The 27,808-nt window shown below is 38.9% G+C and overlaps 1 long non-coding RNA gene across 1 annotated transcript in view; it reads left to right on the plus strand.

Moving 5' to 3' along the window:
• Nucleotides 1-27,808, plus strand: part of LOC147873202 (uncharacterized) — a 274,215-nt gene that overhangs the window by 225,104 nt on the left and 21,303 nt on the right. The gene's annotated exons all lie outside the window — the stretch shown is intronic.

Here is a 27,808-nt window from a genome sequence, read left to right on the forward strand (position 1 = left end):
TCTGATTCTAGATGAAAACCAGTCGAGGACTATTATGCATAACGTAGTTATCCCTCGGGTTACACAAAACGAGATGAATTCCTTGACCAGCTGAGCAACTATCAACTTCTTTGCTCAATGGAGTTACATGCTTCCTTTTTAATCTGACGTCCGTCTTACTTAATGCCATCTCACCAATACTTGAAGCTTGTACAGTGTACTTAAGGATTGTAAGATGTGAGGTTTTCACAGCGGTGAGTATGAAGATTTCTGTCTACTGGGTTGTTGCGCTGTGTAGTCTGGTCGATGTTAACCAACGTTTCAGAGGTCATACTGCCTCCGTCATCAGGGCGATGAGTATGAAGATTTCTGTCTTCTGGGTTGTTGCGCTGTGTAGTCTGGTCAATGTTTACCAACGTTTCAGAGGTCATACTGCCTCCGTCATCATCGCCCACAGAATGTACTTATGGCTTTAGTTAAGTATTCTTAGAATAAACAGCGATTAATCCCTTAAACAGAATTAACGAATAGATGTTTGTACTGGAGACGCTTCTGTTTCTTTTGGGTGGGAACTGAAATTTTAAACGTTACTCAGATGAGCTTTGTGCATCAAATCGTCACTTCTACTCTGTGAGGATGTCAGGAATGCGTACTTCAAGCCCTTCAATAAATCGACATTAGTCGCAGTTCACTACAGCAGAACTCAGATCTTCTGCTTTAATTAGCGTAATTCCTTACAGTTCTAGTTTCATATGAGTACATAAAAAGCACCGTATGTTTTAAATACGTGCATGTAAAAATCCAGATATAGTAGACCTTCCTTCATGTCTCTGGCCGAGGTCATAAAACGTGTTTTAAATACTCTCCCTGTACCTTAATATCTGCTTCGATTTGTAATTTTGTTTTCTTGTTCCAACTCTCATCTCCACAATAGAATCTAATTTAATTTAATTATTAGAATGCAGATCTATATTAATACGTGTGTTACCATTTTTTTTTTAATTTTTACTAGGCAAAAATGTAAGAAGCTCTCAAACTTCCTCAGGCTTTTGAACCGATCTGACACTTTCTTTCCCTCCTGCATTTCGAAGATCATCATCGTAGACTCCAGATTCATCTTGATATGGGGACCTCAATGATTATTCAGCCAACCCTTCTGACTTGTGAGGAAGGGGTGAGGGAGCAAACAAGGGGCTAAGTTAACAATTGTCCCCAATTCCTCGTCTCCAATTGCCTTTTGTCTCCTATTAAACGTTCATTCGTCATTCTTAGAGGGTTGCCTTTTGTGTGTGCCAGTGAGCATTGCTTGAAATGAGCCAGAAAGATTTATATTCAAATCGAACGAACCTACAGGGCAGGAGATGGGTAGTCAAAGCAAAGTTTGTGCTAACTTAGCCTGCATTCCTCACAGCCGATAAGAGAGAAGCTAGTAGTAATAAAGTGGCATAACTCGAATATCCGAAAGCCGGAAATAGTATATTTCATTTATGCAAGTCGTATATCAAGTCCCGGAAATTTGTGAACTTCGAATGAAGCGCCTTCAAGTGTTCTCGATGCCAAAGAACTAACAATCTTATATTAAGTAGGGGAGAAGGGGGCTAGTTCTTACAATTTTCAATTACGATTTTTTGAGCATTTATTCTTAAAATTTACAAAGTTAGCAATTATGGCTTCAGGTACTACTACTATTCGGCTATATTGATAACATTTTTTCAAAGGCCTATTAATTTTTGTTTCATCACAAAACTTGTTTATTTAAGAGAAGGCGGTTTGTAACAATGTACTCTGTTATGATGCTAGTTGTTACAGTGAAGGGAAAAATTGTTACAACACATTGTATTAGTAAACAGAAGGAACAATTCTGACCTTTATTAAGTAATTAATTACAGACAATATACCAATTAACAATTAATTACAGAAATTAATTTCAAATATATGAAACATTTTCATCGTATATTAGCAGCTTGCTTAAACGAGATTTGACTGTGAGATTTAACTCTAAACTACTTCGAGCCTATGAAATTATGTAAGAAAATAAACATTCCATACAGACTCAAGACAGTCCTAGCAGTCCATTATCAGTTTTAAAGAATGAAAATTATAAGTTTTCACGGTAACGTAAAAGAAAAGTAACTTTTAAGAAAATATTCAGCACACAAGGGTTAACAGGTCACAAGACACAACATGCTTCAGTCTTCAGCTTTTGATTGCCTTTTTCAGAAGTAGTCTCAGCCGGTTCTATCACATCCCTCAAACCATTTCATACCAGTGGACATCGCATCTTCTATAAAACGTAACGTCTCTTAGCTTAGTGTGTTATGAAATGGTCGGCTATAACATTTTCGATAGGGAATTTCCGCAGATATATAAGAAATGATGCCTATATGTAGTATGGTATACACAGTGCATTGGTGCAGTTATATAAAATAATAACAGCAATATAGAGCACGTACAATTGTCATATCTTGGTCAGAGCATTACGAGTTTGACTGGTTGTGTAGGGAGGACGCCCTATACAGACAGAGATGGGAAGAGATGAGACGAGAGAGAGAGAGAGAGAGAGAGAGAGAGAGAGAGAGAGAAAATGAGGTGTTATTTGCTGCAGACTAAGTCCAGGCCACAACGTAATCGTAAATGACGAGGACAGAATTTGTCGTTTGTGTGCTGCGTGTCCCCTGTTTTGTAATATTGGTCGGGGTGTGAAGACGAAGTGAAGACGAGAAGCCATCACGAAGAGCCAGCAAGATTTCAGGCAACCAGGCAAACCCGACGGACTGCAGCAGAACAGACGACAGGAGACGGCCAACTTGATATGTGTATATGAGAAGTTATAAGCATGGCATGGAAAGATAGGAAAAGGTTTGGCAGTGGAGATGAGAGAAGACAGGGAAAGAAAAACAAGGGGATTCCCCTTCTTGCTTACAAACCACGCTAGAACCCTCTTGCGGCCTCCCTTCAAACCAGGACGTGACACTTGGAACATTGTATGGAAGACTAAATCGAGGCCATTTCTAGGCCAGTCAGGCTGGCATCTGAAGGCTCCTCTTCCACCACCCTCGTCCGTACCTGTAAACTCTGGCAGGGCGGGGATCTCTCCCTGCAAGACGTTCGTAAAGGGATACGTTCACATACAGCAGTTCCAAGTTTCCTCTTATCTGCAATAGCAGGTGAAATTAAAACCCAATTAGATCAGTAAAACAAGCAAAGAGAAGTGATAAATAGCTGCCTATATATATGTAACAGACAAATGAAACGACTTGTTTTGCATACCTGTAGAGAAACAAATGAAGGGAAGTGTTTTAAGTACATGTACACAGAATGAAAGTCGAACGATGTGTTTCTCTCGCATGTATACGAAAAATAAGGGAAGTGTTCATATGCATTATAGGCATACAGAAACAAACGAAGAAAAGTGTTCTACATAGGCTAATGTAGGCTATAAGGAAAACAAGTGAATAGAAGTGTTTTACATGCAAGTGTTCTAAAATGAAACGAGGAGAAATGCTTCGTATACATGGACACGAAAGTAAACAAAAGTATTTCACAATAGCGTATAAGAAATGGCGGTAACGTCTACGAAAGTGTTTTGAATTTATATTCGTAGCAGTATTTTAATTACAATCTTTTACCGTATAGAGTGATTAAACCAAGGAATATGAGACAGGTGGAACATGAAGCAAGCATGAATATTAGATTGGGGAGAGACGATCAGCTGCCCTGGTGTCATAGAAGAGTTATAGAAATCCTGGAGAAGTGCTGGATAAATCCTGGAGAATTGCTGGAGAAGTCCTGGAAAGGTTTAGTGGATGTCCGTAAGCGGTGATTGGTTTGATCGTAAGCGGTGCGGTGGACGCACGGCGGCTGGCGTTGGCAATAGAACACTGAGAACCCTACCTGTGTGCTCGCACGAGCGTTGAAATAGCCGCACGGCGACCATTGTTTTCCGGAAGTTGGTGTTACTGTGTAGGAGAAAAGTCCGGCACTGTACAGTTCGGCCACATCGGAGTACAGTGACAAGAACTATAGAGAAACTTTTTATAGAGCTCTGTGAAGCTCTGCTGTCGAACTTGTGCCAATTTTACAAGAAAAGAACATATCTTAATAATTTCTTTAGATACAAACGCACGTCCTCATATAATTTATAAAATTGTGCTTTTGAAAATCTTTGACTTACAAGTGGAGGGAACCAAAATTTATTTCTACGCTTTGCCCTTGCTCTTACCAAAAAAAAAAAAAAAAAAAAAAACAATAAAAAAAACAATAAAAAAAACCAACGAACTCAGCAACAGTCTCAACAAAATCCTCACTTCGACTTATCAGCCTAGACCACACGCCAGCTGTCTCCACAAAACCCAGCTCCCAACTGAAAAGAAAACTCAGACAATGCGTTTATTTGACCGTCTGTGTGCAAGAATATGCGGTTCTGATAGTTCTGCTTCTGCGACAGAAAAACCGCTCGTGCGCGCTAGCCCTGAGACAGCTCTGGGTATTAAGGCTGGGATTTACAATCGAGTCCAGGTAATCTCCTTATAAAGGTTGCCGGAAAGGACGGACAGACAACGGAGGTTTTGACAGAAGCGCCTCTCTGCCTCCAACTCTTATATTATTATAAGCGGTGACGTAGAACAGCAAGAGTTTTCGACCTGAGCTGGGCTTGCCTGCCTGCCTAAGCTAACATTTCCCACAGGACAGGCAGGTGGCTTCTGCATAGCACAGACATTGTCTTACTGAGAACATTATAAGCAAATTTTTGTAGAAACTTCGGATATTGGGTAATGGACGTCAGGTATTCTCACACAACTCACAAGTCCGTCTGGCGGGGAACACCGTGCTGGCGCCAAAAATCCTTACCTTCTTCCCATTAAAATAATTACCTAATTTTATTCCTGTATATACACGACGAAGCCACGGTGGTCTAGCGGTTAGAACGCTGGCCTTGTAATCCTGGGGTCTCGGGTTCGATTCCCGGCGGTGCCCGAATTTATAACTTGTGTTGGGCAAGGCCGTGGTCTAGACAACACGGAGTTTTCCTCCGGGGGCTTCCCCGGTTTCTCCGTGGCATCCCAACAATTACTCCATTCACACACACACAGAAGAAGGCAATGGCAAACCACTTCTGGATCATCTGCCAAGAACGTATATGAACAGGTCCCAGTCCGAGAAAAGGATGGAAGGATCCTGTTCATATGGACCTGTCGTCAGACAGAACACTAAATAATAATATACACGACGCAGAATCGCTAAATAAACTAGTAATCAACAAATGTAATAACTATGTTTTTATCTGCCGGGGCAAATAAATAAAGTAGGTGGCTATCGATCTGGATTCGATTCCCGGCATGAACTTGGAATTTATTTTCGTCGCCGCTTCCAGACCTAGTCTGGACTTCCCATTCAGTATGTACCGATGTTATAGCGGCCGCAGCGTTAAGGTAACCACTCATGCCAATTGGTGCAGAAGTTAAAAATACGCGAATATTAACTCCGTTCCTGTAAGTCTTCATATCGAGCTACTTAAGCAGAGAGACAACATTGTTTTATCTTTATAATTATTACGAAGTATTCCTGTTATTATGAATGTGTTTATTGAATCGTGATGTTATAATTATGAAATTAAGTAGATAATTAATTTGGGAATTTTATGCTGTTCTTCTTTTCTCCTTATTAAGTTGCTAAATACTGAAGAAAAATTATCCGTAACTCTACTATCTATGAAAATTAACTCCGGTTGCATTCTACAAAATGTAGTAACACAGTTAATAAGGATCAGAAAAGCTTTGTGAGGATTAGTCGCACACTAGTTGCGTGATTATTAAGAAGGAAACTAAAAATAATATATATTAACACTTTACAGCTCAGTGGTAAATATATATTCCACCTGCTTGAACAGTCAACAACTCTTAATTTCTTACTCTCGCTGTACCATTCTAATACCTATTTACTGATACAATAATACGAAACCCATAAATACAAAATGCAGAATTACTGATTGCTGAAGTTTTTTTATTTTTATTTTTTAGTTCCATCACTTCAACTGTTTTATTTCAGTATTTCTTTTAAATTCATTTTGGTTTTTCTTCACTCAATTCATGAGAGTACAAAAAGAATATATTTTATTAATCTATTACAACATTAAACTCTCATATATGTACATGAAAGACAAAGATATTGAATTTATTTTAATATAAAATTACGAGAAGTAGGACTACCATTGCGTTTTAAAGTTCTGATATCTTGCATAAACCACAAATTAGCAAGAAGAGATCGAATTTCCAACATCCTACAAGACTACATAACTCAGAAAAGAGCGAAGTGGCGATTTCTTGTTCCACGTTCTCATTAAATGGAAATGAAAAAATTAGGCAGTTTAGGAGAGAAGAGAGTGGCTCTAGGGTGAAATTGTACATGCAGTAAAAACAAACAATCGTTACTTTTTAATACCCTGTGATTCACGTTCATAATGAAGATTTGTGGGGCGTTAGAGAGCGCAAAGAGAGAATGACGTCTTTCTGAAAAGTTATAATATCCCCCCCCCCCGCCCCGCTTTCAGTTCGCTTCTCCCCGTTTTGAAAATTGTGTACGCCAGACACATAACAGAAAAACACATTTGACGTTATGTTGAAACTGGCAGGCAGCAGGAGTAGTAACTGTAGCAGCCTGCCTCTGTGAGTATTATTAAGCGCATACTTTATTTGCTCGTACCGCATGGGTTTGAATACCGAAGATGGAAATGGAGAATTTATTGTGGACGTACTGCTGGGATCAAAAGAGGATATACGGAACTCTGTGTTGTTCTGTGTAAAGAACACTGAATAGTCTGTGTTAAATAAAAGGGTTGGTAATGATTAAGAGTCTCCTGTGTTTTTCAGAGGGAATTTTTACTATGAATTTGACACCGTTTTCTTTTAATAAATTAACGTATACAGAGCCATATTTAGAAAGAGCTTCCGGGTTCATACCTCAACTGAAATCTCTGGGATGTGTTTAAGGCGAATTTATCTAGAACATTTATCACAGAATGAAGTTTGATGACAGGAACTATCATACATGTCAATAACCTAGTGATTTATAAATATTGTGTAACCAGAGACCATCATCAGCTTCCTACCTTTATTTTTCGTACCATTAGTAAACGAAACACGGTAGCAAATATAAGTTTGAGGAACACTCATGCAATAAACATAGGTGTATAAAATATTATGCGGAAATAAGAAAAATATGGTAGTTGGCTTCACTCGGTGGGGCGAACCTTGAATTTCTTTCTCACAAATTTAAGGTACTCTTACTATTGGAAATTACTCACAAATGAAACACTTTCCACGTCCATGGAGCAAGTCCTTGATGAGATAATATAATGCTCATATCGACAGATTCCAGCCTTTCATAGAAGGGTTATTGTCGTTTTCACAACAGCCCGCCGCTTGTCGTACCCTAAAGCAATGCACTCTGCGCTCTAAAAGTCTATTTCCCTAAGATCAATGTTAATATTTTACTCCTGTCAACGGTAAAGTCTTCCGAGTTTCTGTTCGCTTCAGGCTTTTCAAACGTGATTTTTTTATATATTTTCACCCCCGTGCGCGTTACATGCCCCGCGAATCTAATCCTCCTTGATGTATACGTCCTAAAAATATTTGGTGGTGAGCTCACAAGCACCTCATATGTAATTTCCTCAGCCTCCGTTAATTTCATCCCTCTTACGTCGAAATATTTTTACAATCACCCTGATCTTAAACGCCCTCGTTTTGTGTTTTGCCCTTAAAGTGAGAAATTATTTTTCACATTTACAAAACGAAATTAATCACTACATCATCTTTACACTGGCCGCCGTGTAAACCTGAATCTCCGAAACTGGTTCATTGTACAGCCCATTCTTTAAGAATGTGCCTTCTCACTAAATGTTGATGGATTTCTTCGGCTTCATTACCATATAATAATATTAATAATCGTAATTATTTTTATTATTATTATTATTATTGTTGTTACTATTGCACAACCACGTTTTGAGATGTAAGGCCTAATTTGATAAGCAGGTCTATAATAAGCACAGTCGAGTATCGATTGTTACTGTGTCTGATCTCAAAGCGGTGTCAGGCTCACTATATCTACGACTTAAGTTTCTTCTCAAAGAAGTCGACAGCTTGGAACATGAGGGACGCACGTATCGGATTTCCAGTGTTCTGAACCGCTGTGTCTGTCAGCTATCAGTTCAAAGTGCGGCATCACCTAAGAACTAGTCACGCGGAAAGGAGCTTTCTACTTCGTGGCACAGAGCTTTCATTCCGAGATGTGGACCTGAGACTTTGTGAATACTACTAGCATATGTCGTCCAAACAGATTGGAAATGGTCTTGAGCAGTGAATGTAAGGACTTGGAAAGGAGACGATCGTGTGTTATTTTCATGCATTCATCTCTAGAGATTCAGGGAGGGCATAAAACATCTAATATTCCAGGATAACTCGTAGTGTCTAAATATAACTATCGATATAGGTTTCAAACTGCATTAGTGATCTTTACATCCATTTTTTATGATGTGGATTTGTTATTAGGGTTTAACATAGATAATATTAGTCAGCACTATATTTTACCTATTTCTCAGCCTTTTCTCGTTTGCAGAACACAGAACACAGAAATGCCTGATTTCCTACGAGCACGAAATCTGAGACGTTAATTGTGAATGAAATGAATTTACAATTTTCAAGAAACTAATCGTGGTGAAGTTTTCTTAAGACGATACTTCACACGAAAGAAGCTTCTTTTTACATTATTTCCACGTCAGTAATCACATCTAGTGAACATGATGATTTGAACAGCCACATTAATTTTATGTGTGTCTGCGAGATACATCGGCAATAAAGGTTCGTTGTGTATCTTGAAACGTTAGACTTTCTCTTTTCTTAAAAACGGACAATAGTCAACTCGTATAAGCAAATTAAATTTCTTTCCGAGACTCCTTGTCTGCTTCTAACTTCAGTCTTCAGGCTCAGTGCTGGGTTTCTTGATCGATGGGTTGGTACGTGCATCGATAAGGCGACCTGCAATAACTTAAGATCTCACACTTGAACGATTTTAAATGCGGAAAGATCCACGATTTGTGATGGCCGAGAGAGAAAATCTCCTCGGTTGTAGGAGAAGTCACACCGGCTGTGCTTGGCCGTGCCTAAACTGGATATTATTCGGCGGTCTGCAGTGCTCTACAAACGACGCTCTAACGTAAGTTAAGAGAGTTTCCAAGACAATTAACGCTGTCTCCTTACCTTAAAAATATTGTTAAGTTATTAAAGTTGGAATCTCATTTTCCATTATTTTATTTAATGTTAAAATTTTGGGAGTGGTGTAAAGTAAGCCACGAACCGTCAGAGGTCCGGAACTATGGATTCAGAAATATCTACACGTATGTGCATATTTTATATATGTTTTAAGGATTTTTATCCCTGGTAGCAAAAAGAATGTCTTCTCCTCACACAGTATCGTCTAGTCGCCCTGTCTTCCTTAAACGTCATTTCCCCGCGCAACTTCTCTTGTGTGAAGGAGAATTGGGGTGGGGGGGGGGGGGTTGCTCTTGATTACTTGTCTCAAAATCTTCAATTATTTTAACCCTCACCTAAAGTTCGTACAGTTAGAAAATGTCAATAGTTCGTAGAGGTGGTTTTCTCACTGCCTCTCTTTCTCTAACTTACGCTTGTCTCTGGAAATGTGATTCTCAAGTTGAAATTCCCCACCCGACCCCGAACTTCGACAGCGACTGAAGGTTCTTCCCGTCCCACAATCTGCCCATCCGTTTGTGTGATGTTGGAGTTCATGTCGTCCATAGAGAAACCTCCTCTTCTAAGAGAATTAATTCAACAATTAGGAAACAAAAATAGGGTACAGTATCAGTAGGATCGTTCTTCTTGGCAGCTATTGCCTTTCATTTGCACCAGGAGGAGGGAAGGAGGAGGCAGCTTCTCCGGAGAAGGTGAGGCCAGGAATGTTAATTAAAACCCTTTCCTATCTCTCGACCTCTCGTCTCATCTAATTAGTCAACCAAAACTACAGAGTAGATCGAAGCTATGCTTAGCTTGACAGTAGATGTTGCATGGATCAGTCACAGTGTTAACATGCGGGGAAACACTGGTGAGGAAACTCAGATATTTCTCTTCTCTTTCGGCCCCCAACTTTATATAGAAAACTATTGTCTTTTTCGTTTGTTCAAGGACAAGAGTTGACAAATTTTTACCCATTTGACCAGCCACACAAGAGTTCTACTCGCCAGACATTTCCTCACAAAGAGAAACTGTCTCTGCAAACAACTGATTAAAAGTGACCTCCGTAGTAAAGAGGTGAGTCACAACCATTAGAAGGTTTTGGTATTATACACGTACGTTGAAACAGTTGGCATGGAACAAAACGACAGATCATTCACACAATTATGGTGAATAAAAAACATCCGGCCAAATATATTCGTTTCAATGATTTTTCTACATTTCGACGTTAAAACTCGACAGTTTTGCGTTAACAGACACCCTCATGCAAGAGACAGGAAGGGGAAATAATATTAACACAAAAGTTAAAAAAAATTTCACTTGGGGTCTAACAGATTGGCTTCCTATCCGTTTTCTCACCTCTTTCACCCGGACGGGAGCAGAATCCAACTGCCGAAATGTTGTATTTTTATTATTCTATAATTTAGACGATGGGCAAAAACCCAAAAACAATTTTTGCAAATTATATTCTCACTACCCCTTATATATGCGTGGCGTGGGGCTTAGTTAAACACTGGGGATAGATATTAAGAATTGTTAATTTTTCATCGTTGACAAAGTGTGTGATTCCTCAGCATAATTTACAACAGCAGAGATTATCAGGTACGCCGTCTAAGATATGAAGAAACAGAATTAAAAATTATAATTACGGCCAAATAACAGTCATTCGGAACTAAAGAAGCCATTGCAACTTCATAAAAATATATTGTTGGTAGCATGCAAAAGGTTCATGTAAGTTTACATACGAAACTCTAATGTGATGATAAGATATAATTGGGTGGCAACATCTGGACTTAACAAATAATTATGCAAGTATAACCAACTGAATTTCTTAAGTTAAAATTTCATTTAAACTCTCGGTTTGTGTAATATCTTACCACTAAATTGCCTATAATTGTTAGGGACAATAGTCTGCTGTGTCTTGAACACATGTTGTCTGATCCAAGATGCTGTGACGTCATACTATCGTTTCTTGTTATAGAAAGTCGTTTGACTCTAAAGAAGTTCTGCCGTTACAGAGTGAACGTAGTCTCCAAGAAGCTAGGGAGGGGTTGGCCACAAGCGCACAGTGTTAATAGAAGCATAATACCTTCCTAAGGGACTGCCGAACTTGTTGGACTTCATTTATAAACAAGAACTTCCGGGAAGAACTTACAAAGCTTATGTTCCTTAAAATGCTTCTTATAATATTTAGATAAATCACTGGCGTATTTTGACGGCCGTAAAACGTATCCCTTTCTGGGTGACTTAACTCCTTCAATTGTAATGATAATTTAAGAAAGAAATTCAAAAAATGTTGTTTGATGTACAACGGGTGTCGTAAACCCGTATATTTGTGTCATTTATTTTGAAAACTTGGATTTACTTTACATATACATTTTTAGTAGATAATATTATTGCATTGTGTTGGTAATTTACGCAAGAAGTAGTTACTTTGTAACATAGGTATGCAGGCTAATTAGTTTATTATTACATAAGTTAGTTATATATTAGTTACTAAGCCTGATAGTTAGTTCTTTAGTAAGAAAGATATTAAATAAGTTACATACTTACCTACTTTTGTTGGTATTGCAAGTACTTAGCAGGCTAAGTAGTTGTTTCAGGTAGTTATTAAGCTAGTTAGTCATCTACTTTCTAGTAAACCAGGTAGCTCTTCGGCTAGATAATCAGTAAATTAGTTGATTATTTAGCTAATTACATATTACTCTATTTAATTATCAACTTAAGAATGTAGTTAGCGAGGAATGAAAATATAAATACTGTTTTTATTTCTGCGGTTGTCGAATGAACTGCTCGCAGTTTTACAAAACACCTTTCTCACCCTCGTCTAATACTTGTGCTCGCGTCTGTGATGTTATAACCCGAAATCCACGTGCTCTGAAGCCCTTGTATTGCTGAACAGGACATCGAGATAAACAAGGTGAACTGGTTTAACACACTCGGTACACTGAAAACGTTGGTAGTGGCCAAATAAATCGGCCAACATTTGCAAATAAGCACCCCAGCTCCCACTTGCAATTTCGATCCCTAGCGTGTTATAATGATATTGGTCGGCTGTTGGAAAGGGTGCAGCCTGGCTTCACTTGTTTTGCGTACCCCTCAGCATCTCATAAACATTCAACATCACCATGCAGGTTCGTGTGTTGTACATAATGGGAAAACAGCAGAACGCAATATTACATAACAATAAACATGAATGAAGGTGTTGCCGTGGTGGGTGGGGAGGGAACTAAGTTGTTTGACAAGGAAGACAAAACTTTGTCGCTATTTTCAAACAGCCCTACTCAGATTAAAAGTATTCTCGTTAGTACTCAGTTATAACAAGATCTTTCTTCCATCTGTCCTAAGCACAGAACAGTGTTGTGTGCCCTGTTCTGTCTGTGTGTGTGATGTTATTGTAGCATAGCTTCTCATGTTGGAAGAAACGAGAAAAATCTGGCCGGAAACAGAAAGTGTCTCTAGTCTTCTTCATATTACCAGTAGAAACCAATACAGAATGAGTCCAGTAAACGTAATTTATTTTAAGCGGAAACGAAAATTGTAAAAGTGGGTAAGTTGAAGTATTCTTTTTGAATATTTGTTTTCTGTTCACACAGTTTCTATCCACAGCGTAGTTCGTGAATTGTGTCTCTGGCAGAATTTCTGTCAGAGTAAGAATGAATTAAGCCTGATCGTCGAAAGGAACAATAAATAAAATAAGAGAGAGAGACAGAGTGGAAAGAGAGAGGAAAAGAAAAATCGAAAAATTTATACCGCTCAAAAACTGTATTTTATGCTTGTTGACAATAATTTCTGATTTGTCGCTTCTTGTACTTAACCCTTTTTTTCTTTAGTTTCAGTGAAATGTAGAACGTGCGTTTTATTTTCTTGCTGATTTGGTAATATTATTTTGTAAAACAGAATACAGTTACTTATTCATTACACATATTTACACTGATAAGTGGAATGGCGGGAGAGAGAATGAGGAAAATAAATTGTTTAATTGTTTAATTTTAACCGTCCAATCACAATAAAATATTTTATTAAATATCAAAATATTATTACTACAATTAACATTTAATATTTAAAATATATTAAAATGATGCATCATTTTAATATATTTTAAATATTTTAAATATTAAATGTTAATTGTAGTAATAATATTTTAATATTTAATAAAATATTTTATTGTGATTAGACGGTTAAAATTAAACAATTATAATCATCACAATATGACGCAACATTATCATCTCGAGGAAAATAAAGAAAAACAGGCTGTGGAAAATGAAGAGACATTGTAAAAAGACAAAGGAAAGGAAGAAGAATAGAATAGAATAGAATAGAATAGAGAAAATGTGAAATAAAAGAGGAAAGAATTATCTGGAAAAGAAGGACAAGAATTTTAAGAATGGAGAGATGAAGGAAAATAAAAGATATTACGAAAATGGAAGGAAAAGAATAATACTATAAAAAGCAGTTTGAGAATAAACACGAAAGTAATGATCTGGTGTCTACTTGCTGATGTAGACGTGTGGATACGCATCATTGACTGTAACCTGGTGCCCCAGAGGGTTGAATACGTGTTAGTAGAGGTGAGGGTGGTTTGCTGCCACCCTGCAAGTTGACTAGAGTCAGGGGTCGCTGCCACGGGGGGGGGGGCAACGACATCGCACTAAGTCATCCTGTCAACTGTGGCTCTCATATCTGCCAACATCCTTACCCACCCTAGCTCGCTCACTCACACAGAATGTGGAACTCACTTCTAATTAATCTCATTTACCCTCCCAGCTCTTTAATTAATGCTTTTTACCTGCCTGGGATGCTGTAGGAACAATGTATAAAAAGTATTTAAAAACAGCGTCGTTATTCACGAGCGTTAGCGTTAACGCTGTGATATGCAACGACATTCTGTGGCGACGGCTGAAAAGAGAGTCGAAGGTTGTGGAGACGAAAAAACGGAGGTGGAGGCAGATGAGGATCAGGACGAAGACAGGCAAGTAAATGAATGTGAGGTAGATTTGTGTAAAACAATTGCTTGGCGTTGAGTGAGCTGTGAATTTAACGAGAGAGGGCATTATACATGCACACACACACACAACGACAGACAGACAGCTGAATCCGGGACATAAAGATAACGACCGAAGAAACGGGCAAGAGAGACAGAACAATTAGACATGTAATACAAAGGGAATTAGAGGGAAGGGCTCAGATAAAGGGGGAGAGAAAAAGGAAGCAATAAAAAATAGGAAACACAGTCACTCAGCCGACAGATGCTTTTACATAATTTTTCAAATTGTTGCCTGTTAGAAATAAGTTGTAATCGGCCTCGGTGATTACTAATTAAATCTGGCATTTTGCTCTTTTGTAATTATGTGAACGAAAGCAGAATATGTGTTGTGGTTTCGCCGCGTAATCTTTGCTTTTCTTTCGTTTTCCTTCTTGTCCTTATTTTCCTCATTCAGTGTCCTGACCCACACCAAACGCGTTCAGTGTTTGAAAGGAATACTGATTAACGTTCGTTCACTGGGGAGACGAAACGTGAGAACGAGAGAGAAGCTACACTGATAATGAACCCAGACAATCATATTGTGTTATGATTGACCCACTATCTCTTAATTTAAGATTCGCCACACTTCGCTGATTTTGGTAGAAAGCAAAACAATGACATGAAGTTCTGCGCGAGAATCATTCTATTATCTGACACTCTCTCTCTCTCTCTCTCCAGTTCAACTCCGAGTTCTGGTTTAAGTTTTTGCACGGCCCACGAAGCAGACGAGCGGTTGTGTTCATTTATCAGAATGAAACGAACCAATCATTTCTCCTCTTGCTTCATCCCTTTAACCCTTTGAAGGCAAAGCTCGTCTAAATAATACTGAAGAATTGACGTCCGTACCTTAGAGAAATCTTATTTCATCATTACAATATAAAATAAGCAACAAACAACTATTAACACTATAAAAAGAGAGACACTATTGCCATACGCGTTTCGACCTCAATAGGTCATCATCAGTGGTTAATGCTATTTATGAAAATAATCCCTGTTTACTTTTAAAATCATATTAAATCCATAAATACAAAATGCAAAGTTCCTGGCTGTTACATGTAATTAATTCCCTCTGGGTTTTAAAGGGTTAAAGGACGAAGTTGTTATACCGATAGTGATTATGAGATTTTTGTTGGGAAATATGACATGCCTTTCTGTTGCCTGGTTTCCTGACGGGGTTGTAGTGCAAATTAGCATTGAACTGGTGACTTTTTGTACTCCCTGGGTCTGACCCATTTATAGCCTTCGTTTCTCGGTCTTGCAACGTAAGGAATATTCCTGTGTCCGTCTTCTTCGTGTAGGCTCCATATTCTTTCGATCTCTAGTCCTGCAAGTCCCTTCTTATCGACAATGTAAGTCGCGTGATTCTGAAGGAGACCGCGAGAGGAAACAGAAATTCCAAAGAAGAGGGAGAACTCCAAATTGGCAGTTGCCACGGGCCTGATTGATGACTGACAAAACCGTGACAGCGCAAGGGCAATTATTTAAAATTATTGGTCGTTTCACGATGATGGCTTTCTGGAACAGAGACGGGGAATATATGGGCGGGAATGGAAGGGGGTAGGACTGGGCTGGTAAAATTGCCTCACCGAAATAAATGACACGGTTAGAACATAGAACATTCTGACCTAAACTGTCTCATAATCCAAGATTCAACACCGGTAACAAACACACAGCCCTATATATAGTACAGTACATACAATTTATATATAAAGACTGATTTCCTACCGCAAAGAAAACACAACCCATTGACATTACAGTGATAAGTTTTTAGTGTTTAATGAAATGATCACTGCTCCTATGGCCTGTGTGTATCGGAAATTGGAGTTTGTGGGATTTCTCAATAGTGGTTAGTGGTGGAGAAAGGAAGTGTTGTAATATCTTAAACTTTTATAATGTTTTTCGATGTGATGTAGTCTGTATCTGACGGAATACAAGGATTGGTAGCTTTTCACTCTTTTAAATGTAATAGGCCTATCTGTAGTGTGATTAGCTTTGCAACAGAGAGTTTGTATCTACAATAAGATCAAATATAAAAGAGAATGGGCGAGGAAAATATTTTTGTTCTTGACTTGGTCACATGTCTTCACTGTTGTTTCAGGAAAAAGATTTCAGACGAGTTCTTAAAATAGGCATGTTACAGCTGTAGGTCGCCATGGTAACTTTATTGACCGCCCTGAAGCATTTAATAATATTTTTATAGTATTTATTTACGGAAGAGGTTGGATTAGGTTAGGTTAAATTGTTTTATGGATGCTTTGAATATGTTTGAATGTATCGTTCGTGCCTCGTAGGCCAGCTTAACAAACCAGTCCTTTTCAAGTGAAGGGGCCTCTCTGAACTGTGGAATCGTATTTTCGATTTAGAATCAGGGTAGATTTTAAAACTCTGAAGCTATTGGCACTGAAGAAAGTCGCCATGTTGCCGATACTCGTAACATAAATCAAAGCGCGAAACCTCCTCACAATCTGACACTTATCATGGCTCCACTGTCGCGTCTATACGTTATTCGGCTTCTCCTCCCACATTCACTGAACCCACATACTGGAATGAGAGTCACTGTCAAACTGAAGCCATATCGTTACACTTTAGTCAAAAATTTTGTTGTATTTTTTATGTTAGGATAATACTATGTTAGACACTGTCCATTTATTGAGATTTCTCATCAGGCAGCATGCCAGAAGTTCGCTCTACTACCGCATTTATATCAGCAAAAATAACACCTCTCCTGGTTCCTACACTCTTAACGATCTCAGAGTGTCTAATGTATAATGTTCCAATTTTCGTCTTGAAATTAAGTTTGTATTAATTACTTCAATATCGTATTCATTGTTTCCTGTTGACCAGTTGGCACTTTTTTTATTCATCTCGCCCCTTCGACCTTCCTGTGCTGAACTTGGAGCGCTATTCCAAACACTCGTTTATCATTACGTGTGACTTCCTTTGTTCTAGCCAGCCCACGCCGTAAGAAACCCAAAAGTCAATACAACTCCTGGCACATAAATTAATACAGTCCTCATTTATAAGCAGAACGGTATTCTCAAAGTTAGGATTCACTGTTTTATCTTAGAGAATAATTTTTACATTTAATTATTGAATATTGCTTTCAGCGCTGCAAAACTTCAGGCGTCAATTTTAAATACTTTTTATCTCTCCATTTTCACTACTTTTTTATACTCATAACATCTCGCGGTCTAAATTAGGTTAGATGGTGGTGGAAGGGGTCTCCATAGGAATTAGCGCAAAGAACGAATATTAAGAGAGGACAAAGTCGGGGGTGAGGGGAGGAAACGAAGCCCCAGTGATGAGAAACAGACAACACTCGCGCCTCGTTTGTGCCCCAGGGGCGCTGGAATTAGAATGTATAACAGGTTGTAGGTGGAAAGAAAGGGAGAATGTTTAAGGCCGGGGTTTTTAATATTAATAATGCAAACTGCGAGCGATATGCACCAACATGGCAACTCCAGAAACGTCTAGAAGAAAGACACGCATTAAACACGTAATGGAGACGCTGTGCATTTGTCTGTCAGCACATTTCATTTGACCTCTTCGCCCCTATGTCTATCATCATACAATTCTTTACTGGGGAGGGGGCTTAGGCATAATAAAAGGTTAACATAATAATAATAATAACAATAATAATAATAAAAGAGGATGGCTCTCTTCTGGGTTGTTGCGCCGTGTAGTCTGGTAAACGTTTGCCGACGTTTCAGAGCTCCTTGCTGCTTCCATAATCAGGGCGATCACCCTCGTGATGGAGCAGCAAGGACCTCTGAAACGTCGGTAAACTTTTACCGGACTACACGGCGCAACAACCCAGAAGATAGAAATCTTCAGACGCCCCGACGCGAAAACCTCAAATCCTAAATAATAAAGAGCTTAACATGAATAGTAATTCTTTGCACTAACTCAATTATAGCCGAAAAATAAATAAGAAGAATCATATTATCACACAACACACACAGTAACAGACCGTTTGTAAACCTTAAGATAAATAAACAAGATAATTGACTAAAGCAACTAACCACCTACATTTTGAAGATCTTCCTTGAGCAGTTGATAGACAAAAAATCAAGAAATGTCCTGCCTCTTTTGTAATCCTGACGGCTAATCACTTCGTTCGCAAAATCTCCTATCATGACAAATTAATTCAGTTCAGAACTTCACAGGTTTTTTTCACAAGAGCCTTTTCCGTATTGAGATCCCATATTCTTAATTTATTTCATACAAAATTGTATGTGAATTTTTAATTTCCCCACGCCTACTACTTGTCTCATTCATGTTATCTTTCTTTGTGTTTACAAATTCTTCCTAATGATATTAGGCAACGCTTACAAATGATAAGGTTCTGTTTATGTAATGCACTGTATCATATTAGATCCACAGCGCTGGAACAACCCGAAAACGATTTGTGTTAATTTCAAATTAATTTTTAAACGCAGTAAATTATCTGTGTGAACGGAAATTGTCGAACTGCTAAAAGAGAAACATTAATTCAAAAGGAAGAATTTTAACTGCGGCATTTTAATTTTTAAACTCCGTCACTCAGCCAAGTAATTAACTTCCCTAAAAGATTGCAAAATAATTCGCATAAGAAGTGTTGATACATTTTAACTCTCGCATTCTTAATCTGTTATTAATAGAGGAGCCATGTTTCCCTCTTTATGATTTTTTGTGAACGTCTTGTGTGTGCTAAGAGCCATCTTGCGGTGATTGGTGGAAGCAATATGCGTGGTGCTCATTATCAGCTATCTGTAGGAACATTTTCTTCCTGTTCTTCCTTCTCCACCATCCACTTTCTTCAGGGGAATTATGGCGATGCCTGCTGCAACATTTTCCAAGTTAAGAAAGTTTTTCTTTTCTACGTCACGTATTTTCCCCTCGGTTTTATCACAAGAGTCGTTTTCTGCTTACGTATGTACAGTCTGTCGAGAAAGATATCTGGCATGCCTTCTTTAGACACTGTATATTCCTTAAATTCAGAGACTGTGTCAGGAAGACCGCGCATTCTGCTTCTGTCTGTCGGTTAGTATGTTACCAAGACGAGTTTCCGTTGAATTTGATTCAGTCGCGTGGTCATTTGTGAGAAGTCTAACACCAGCAGCATTGCCAATCAGAAGTAATGGCTGTCTCCTGGGTTACTGCGCCGTGTAGTCTAGTAGAAGTTTACTGAAATTTCAGACGTGCTTGTGATCTTAACCATGATGATGGAGGCAGCAAGCACCTCTGAAATGTAGGTAAACGGAGTAAAAACCCAGAAGACAGCCATCTTCATACTCGCCGCCGTGAAAACCTCAGTGTTCACTCTGTATGAATTACTTGATTTTTATGTTAATTAGTGTAAATATAGCGACATTGTAAAAGTTTTTATAAAACGTCGGGCAAAAATAACGCAGTTGGAATCTGTACCTGTGACAACTATGCAGTGAAATGGATCACTAAATTGTATAATTTTGTATTAATGCGTTCCTGTTATTTGCCGTGTAGATTCCATTATATTTAAGGACAGTTAAAAGTTTTCCTTTTTTACAGAACTTCTTGTTACATGACGATGCATCTAGACTCTTTGCTCATGTCAGTACCCTTTACCTTTATGCAACACACACAACAAATGGAATATGTGTCCCGTTCCAACGCAATTTTCTCAATTTCAAACCGAAGCAAGTGGTCAGTTGCCATTTAACAGAGCGTGATAGACTGAAGGGTGTTGGGGGGGGGGGGGGGGGGTGGAGCAGCGTTTCGTCCGACTACTTCATACAACAACGAAGCTCTTTTATGAAGTACCGGATTATTGAATTAGCAATACGTCACAGTTCCTCCTCTGTGAAGGTTCGACCGATCCTTCATGACAGCAGCGAATCAAATTAAAATGGGGTGCTTTCAGAGTTCCTCCCCAGTACTGGCCGTCAGCAGTGCTTAGAAACCTCCAGAGTCCAGCGTGGCCAAATCTTATTATCACAGCTCGCCATTAGCAAACCCGTTCAAGAAGCTGCAGCGATTCCTAATGCATATCAAATGGTGTTTGTGTCACATGACGAGGCTGCGTTGCTGTGGAGACGCTGTTAACGTGCTGAAACGCTAAGTTCGCCATCCACCAGCTTTATGTACGATGATTATAGGCTGAAACAAAGGAGAAATGTATATGTCCCAGTGTAATGTCTAAATGTCTCATAACTTTAATTATGTCTTGTTTTAAAGACTGTATGGGTCTCTCATCTTAAGGGAGTAAAATACCTTGGTTGAAGGTGTTTGAGAAGGAGTTTTTTTAATATACAAGACGTAGACTTTGTCAAATTGTTACCAGTTTTAATCACATGGAAATTTCCCGCATATAATTTATATTTATATAATTTTAGAATCGTTAGGATGCCGTTAGGTAGGCAGGTAGTGGGCGGGAGAAGCAGTCTACTCGTGTTAGAGGTATGCTTTATTTGAGATTTTGCATCTTACATTTGCCCATGTGTCTATTGAAGATAAAGTCATTGTTTAGAAAGCTAATCTGCACCTGAGATATTAAACTCACATTTACCAATTTATCTTTGCAGTGGTGAAGTGTTGTGATTTCTTCGAGATACGATCTGAATCTATTCTATCGATGTAATAGGCAATGCTGTTTGTGTAGCTTGGTTGGTGAATATTTACTATTTTAGGATTTCCCGTCATCCTTGACTGGCAGTTTACCAGTTCTTGAATCTTACGTAGGCAAGCTTCTGCTTTAAATGGGGTAAAATTATTGAACTCAATGCAGCCATTAATTATATTGTCGTTAGATCTTATAAATAATGAGATAATGAGCTACTGATTCTTACGTTATTTAACGATGTTGTATTAGTTCAAGGTCGTTTGAGATAAGAAGGTAAGCATGATTGACGCCTACGTAAGGATGTTGAAGAAGACGAATGGGGTTTATTTGAATGTAAAGCCGAGGAAAACAACGAGAAACCTCAATCGATAACCCGAACAATACGCAAACCGAAAACGTCCCTAGTTTAGTGTAAGGCCGTTACCGCTGCAGGACACAGAGCAATGCCGGTGATTCCCTAAACCCCAAAGGGGATTCGAACCAGAGGCTGTTGGGCAACCCGCTGAAAACTTTGTTGGAGCAACTAGACCGGAAGGGGGGTGCGACTGTTTATTTTGTATGACAGTAAGGGGTCAGTAATGGGGGAGGTGATTTATTGAGAAGAAGTCGTTGAACAAACCCTTCATTTCCTAAGCGTGAGTTCCTCCTTAAGCAAATCCTTTCAGCTTCATCGTCTAGTGAGAATCTTGATTTACAATATTTGCTGAAGGTTTATATGACTTCGGCAAATTAACTGTTTCTCATACAGATGCACAGTTCACGACAAGAAATGACTAAGTCCATAACATAACTAGGGTTAATTCACTGGTACGTAGTTTCAACTAAATTATTCATTAATCATTCTATCATTCGACGCTATATATTGTGAGCTACTGACAGCTTCTTTAAATAAAGACCTACATATTTTTTCACCCGTACATAATACATGCGTACATACACACATGCACGCACAATTTACATAGTCTATGATTTAGTTCTCTTTAGGAAACCGTTAAAAACATTTCGCTGCATCTTGCATTTCTACTCCTCTTCACTAACGCCAGTGGGCTTGATGTCACTTTAGCTTGCACATGAGCCAACACATCTCTTTGTACCAAGTTAAAACCCAGCCACGCGCTGACTTACACACACATAATGCGAGGATTCATAACCATTCCCCGGCTAGGAAACAATACACACTCCTCTACAAATGTAATTTATTGGAAGATTTGAAGTGAGAACAGAAAGGATTGTGGTAGAGGGGCTGAAGGGGAGAGGGAGAATTATTGTACATTCGAAAATGAGGCCATCCCTTATTCTCGCTGAGAAGAAAATGGTTAGCAATTTCCACTTCTGTAGTTTTGTGTAGGAGTCTACTCTTGAAAATTATCATTACAGATGGGACTTGCCTTGGGTTAAAATCATTAATGCATCCTGCTTGGAGCACATAATCTGCAAAATGTTCAAAATTTATCCTGCAATTTGGAGTGTAAATATCAAACTTATATTTTATTATATAAAGAATATAACATACATTCCATATCTGAACTTTAATATTTCTTTGCTCATTCCGCAGTTGAACTGCAGTGAAATGCTAGAAAGGAACTGTTTCTTCCTGTATTAGATAAAATATGGTTCAGAATCTTTATGTCACCGCGTCTGTAAAACTGTTGAAGAATAAAGTGTCCAAAAGCTTAATTTTATCGAGAGTGTCTGAGAACAACATTCTGATAAATTATTTGGACCAATTAGCAAAGGAGCGGAGAAGGTTACGTTATGAGGAACCTGCTCTTTCCCAAATGTTGTTACCGTGATTAAACCCAGGAAGGGAATTAGGAAGGACATTTAGTACAATTAGAACCAACAAGAAATAAATATTAAATATTTGAATATGGCTGTCTTCTGGGGTGTTGCGCCGTGTAGTCTGGTAGAAGTTTGCCGACGTTTCAGAGGTCCTTGCTGCCTCCATCATCAGGACGATCGCCAGACTCACCGCCGTGATAACCTCAAATCCTGCATGTTAAATATTTGTTTGCAAACAATAGGAAGAAATCTTTAGAGATCTAGATGTAGACGGAAGAACAATACTGTTGTTGGTCCTAGAAGAAACTATTACTGAGAACAGGATTGATGATGATTATTGACGTAATGCTGCCTCCGTTTTTTTTTAAATGTTATAAATTACAGTTAGGCTTCATAAGTTGGAGTTATCTATGGCTTGAATAATTCTTCATCTGTGTGTAAGTACTGATTGATATAGGGCAGAACAGGGTCAGAAAAAAGATGCGTTAGACGGAACAGCTGTATTAAGGAGGGGGGCGGGAGAAAGGAAACTGGCAAAGAAAAGAAAGAGAAACAAAGCGAAGTCAGAGGTGGGGAAGAAAAGGAAAACACGAAAAAGATAATACGAGGGGAGTTGAAGTAAAAGAATCGAAGAATATCGAATACGACAAAAGAATAAGAGTAAAATCGAATTGTGCAATGTACCAAAGCCTATTAGGTTTTTCATGTACCTAATTCTACTTTTGAACCGTACTGTATTTCCCTATCAGAATTCTCCATGCGTTTTAAGACTTTCACTTCTGTTCCCATTTCCTAGGTCATTCTCATCTTTTTTGTATTCGAAATAACATAATAGGCTTAGTATTTTTATTCTTGTCGGAATTCTGTCTCATATTACGTTAGAACTTGGCAATGCATTCTAATTACCAGGCGAAGACCAAGCTTTCATTACAGCCACACTAATACGTAATTGCTGCATTGGACGAGTACTGCTCCTAAATGATCGCGCAGCAGAGGCGGCATGAGGATTCCCCGGAATGGTACATCGCGCGGCTCCAAAGTGGAACCCTTAGACTTAACAAAAATAGAGAGGTAGACTGCGCATTAGCCAACAAGTATTTTTCTGATGATTTTATTTCGACTTTAAATACACCACTGATCATGATGCTCATTTATTGGAGAAATTAATATAATGTTAACGCATGTGTAACAGCGGAGCGAACACCGCCGTGCAGAATATTATTTGATCGGTGAGTACCTGCCATGCCGTCCCGTTGAATTAACCAAGCCAATATCGCTGCTATGGATTACAGACGCAGACAGTACCAATATTTTGTACGATGGTGAGATTTCAGGTTTAACTTTTTGCCTTGACGATGCAGGCAGTAAGCACCTACATCTTAACACGGTGTAGCCACCAAGATATTTGTGTTAAGTGATGAACACTAGCCGCCACTGACCTTTACATTGGTTAACTGAAGTTACTCAGCAACCTACATCGATACTCAAATAATGTGTTATTAGCAGAATTGGACGCCTGGATACTAACGACGCAGAGATAATAAAAGTCGACTTTAATTTAGAAATCATATAAAGCCGGCTGTTATATGCTGATTTACAAAATAGTATCGTTTTTGCGGTTAACGAAGGAAGACAGAAATATCGTGAGTAGCTGGATGTGACGGTGCCCTATTAGTTTAGCGTTTATTAACATATGCACTGTCGTGCTCTTTCATGGAGATAATTTCGACTTCAGCGTCACACGTGAGCTGGGGTATGCTCCATTCCCTCTTCTTCTTCTTCTTTTTCTTCTTCTTCTTCTTCTTCTTCTTCTCCTCCTCCTTGGTTCTGAAGTTTTATCGATACTGGTTTAGTATCAGTGCACTGGGAGTGTTTTCTTTAAAACTGTTAATTTGTTACGAAAAAACGATTTTTAAAATGCTCACTCTGTTTGCAGGTGAAAAAGTTGGCTTCTCTATACTGGATAATAAGAACGAAAATACAGAACTCGTTCTCTTAGAACAGAAATATACACACGTATAAATAAAAGAAAGTGCGTAAGAAATAAAGAAAGAAAAAGACGGAAGGAAGCGAGGAGGATTAAATGTGTGAAAAACATCCAGTGTTAGATTCAATAGTATTGATATCGTTGCAACTGTGAAAGGATTACGTCGGATGATGGTCGTCCAATAGTGGAAATGGTAAAGCAGGAGTTGGGTGGCAGTTGTAGGGAACTGAGAAATGTTGAAAATAAATTAAATACTGTCCTCGTACAAAGATAAACTAGCTGCCTGTAAACTGATCATCATACGGTGTCCAAATGTAAGCCTCGGTTTAGAACGTCTTGCTGCAAGACGGCACACATGTCGGTTTCCCACGAGGTTTTCTCTGTTCCTTTAGAATCCCCTGATTATCCGATGACGGCATTTTCCTATTCGTTGAATACTACTCTCAGTATACATGTGCTCCTCAAATCCGTAAAGAAGACAAGTCCTTAAGCACCTCGCTTCACCTTCCATTGAAATATAAATCTTAGAAACGCGACTACGTGATATTAGATCAGGGGTGGACAACTGATTTTGCTGTTGGGTGCGGATGGCGACTCAGCCAGCGAGACAAATTCCAGCTATTCTAACCAAGCAATTAGAAATGAGTAGAGTTAGAGATTAAGTAATACAATTATATTTGTATGAGATTTAAGATTCCCATCAATATACCCACAAAACGCAAAACAGTGGTTGTTAAAATTGTATTTTTGTATTAAGTTTTTGACAAATTTAATGTTTTATAAGATTGTCTTTTGTCTTTTTCATAAATTATTAACGCAAAAATTATTACCTTCCGTTTGTCATTTTCCTTTTTCGTTTTCCATTCATTCCCTGTGCCTTTTCTTTACGTCTTCCTTTTTGTCTTCCTTTCTTTTTTTTTCTCTATTTATTTTTATTTCTCCTTTGCTTTTCTTATTCTTTCCCCTTTTCTTCTCCACATCGTAATGTGGTCCTGTGGCAGAAATAACACTCACGTTTACTGACACAGGTAAGAAACCTGCAGCTTCTCACAGTTGTGACACGAGCGTTTGAAAGTGGCATGTAGCTTACCACGCCAATCTGGAATAAGCACAGAATGCTAAATGTTCTCCAGGTTTCGGTTATTGTACGTAGGAAAGCGAATAAGATTCTAGTAACGTAGTTTCCCCACTTGTGGGTTAGGTGATTCAGGGGGCAAGGCGCAATAAAGCACAGGCGAGCTTTAATCTTAACGACTGAAGCGTGCGTGATGTTAATCCGGCATATCGTCGTATTGTCTGGTACTGTTGCAGAGAAAAATGGTTAGCTTTGGAATTAGAGCCTCAAAATGTGTGCACTTTGCTACTTTCTCAACTTGTTTTATATAAAATTATCTAATTTCACAAAATTGCAAACATCTCTATCATTTTGCATAGTCTGTTTGTTCTTATATCGATTTTATACAGAAATTATTTGACAAGGAATTGAATATGTGTAAGGGATCAAACGTAATAGGAGCTTTGTCCGTATATTTATCGCAGCTGTCACATTTTTTCGTTCATGGTCTATAAATTAAAAACGCGTTGTGCGATTTTAAACTTGTTGTTTATCCCGTCTGACATCGCATTATTATGAGTTCCAGATTTTTATAAAAGTTTATAAACACACAAATGTTCGTTTCCCGACACTGAAAAACAACAGTGTTTCTACCATTTTGAAAATCTCGGCGCGATTTTATAAAATAAAAATGTCTGCTGCGTTGTATAACTTATGCAGTCAAGAAAGCGTCTTGGCGTGAACCAGTTAAAAGTAAAGTAACGTTTGTCCCACTATACGCCATGTAGGCGCTTGGGGGGAGTGGAGGTATAGCTCCTACTCATTCTTGACCTCGACACTAGATGGGGGTGAGTGGTCAGCGTCACGCCCCGGCCGGCTTTACCCCCGGGAAAGGACCCCGGTACGCATTGTAGAGGAGGCTGGGTGGGCCCCAGAGCCGGTATGGACGCAGAGGCTAGAGGAAAAATCCTCTGCCCCCGTCGGGGATCGAACCCCGGTCGCCCAGTCCGTAGCCAGTCACTATACCTGCTGAGCTACGCCGGCTCATTGGCGTGAACCAGTTATTGAACATAAATAAACTGCCTATTCAACTTAGGTTTGACACTAAAATTAACTCTTTGCTTATGGGCGCTTTTTGCCTTTGGCTGCGTCCCTCCGTTACAGTTCCGTGGGTCAGAGAACACATGTTCTATTTAGATTATGGAATGGTACCGTGTCCAAAAACCGCATTGGGTGTCTGTAATAAAAGATAGGTCACAAGCTAAATTGTGTGTGTGTGTGGAGGGGGGGGGTGCACCGGTCGTGTTTTACGAGACTCATCTCGGCAGGCACTGGTGTAATCTCCAAGTAACGACCGAACAAGACCGAGGCCAGCTGCCCACTAGTGGAGCCTTCAGAACTGCCTGTTCGCTCTTCTGCTCAAGAAACGTACAATGAATTCCAGGACCAAACTGTTTACACTGTTCCACTTGGACTGAAATGAAGAGGCCCGATACATTACCTGTTGCGTGTATCTGACAGCTAGTTGCAGAAGTACCAATATAGAATATTCGAGAAACTTCAAGATAACGCAACAGAACGGTATTGTGCCAAGAAAAAGATTACTTTTTTTATGGGTTATTTAGTCGTGTGGTCTGGTAAGATTTTACCTACATTTTAGTGGTGCCTACCTCCATAGTCAGGGCGATTATTTCCCTAATGATGAAGGCAGCGGGCGCTTCTCAAACGTCGGTAAACTTCAGCCAGAATATACGGCTCAAGAACTCAAAAGATAATTATCTTCGTTCTCACCGCTGTGAGAACGTCAAATCTCACATTGCTCCAAGAAGTTTCTAGTTACTGAGAAAGTTTACAGTTTTGGATGCATTTGGTTTATGATAGGTTTATTGGATGGTGTTTGTGATCACGGCATTACAATTTCAGCATCCATAAAAGTGACGAATTTATTTATTAGTTAAGCGACTACCAAATTCTGTACTGTGTTGGATAGTAAGTTATTTATCCCGGCATTTACATCGAGAAGCTGTGCCAACGCCCACCGAAATATTCATCTGAAGTGATTATTCAAAGCGGCTGTACCAGGTTCACGTCCAGAGCGTGGCGATGGATTCCTGTAGTAAGACGATTTAGGGCGGTGTCTGGGAGACGAACAGTAGGC

This window comes from Zootermopsis nevadensis, unplaced genomic scaffold (genome assembly GCF_977971745.1).
Source record: "Zootermopsis nevadensis isolate Lab colony 2312 unplaced genomic scaffold, Znev_1.0 Znev_ptg000021l, whole genome shotgun sequence".
Classification (NCBI taxonomy): Eukaryota; Metazoa; Arthropoda; class Insecta; order Blattodea; family Termopsidae; genus Zootermopsis; species Zootermopsis nevadensis.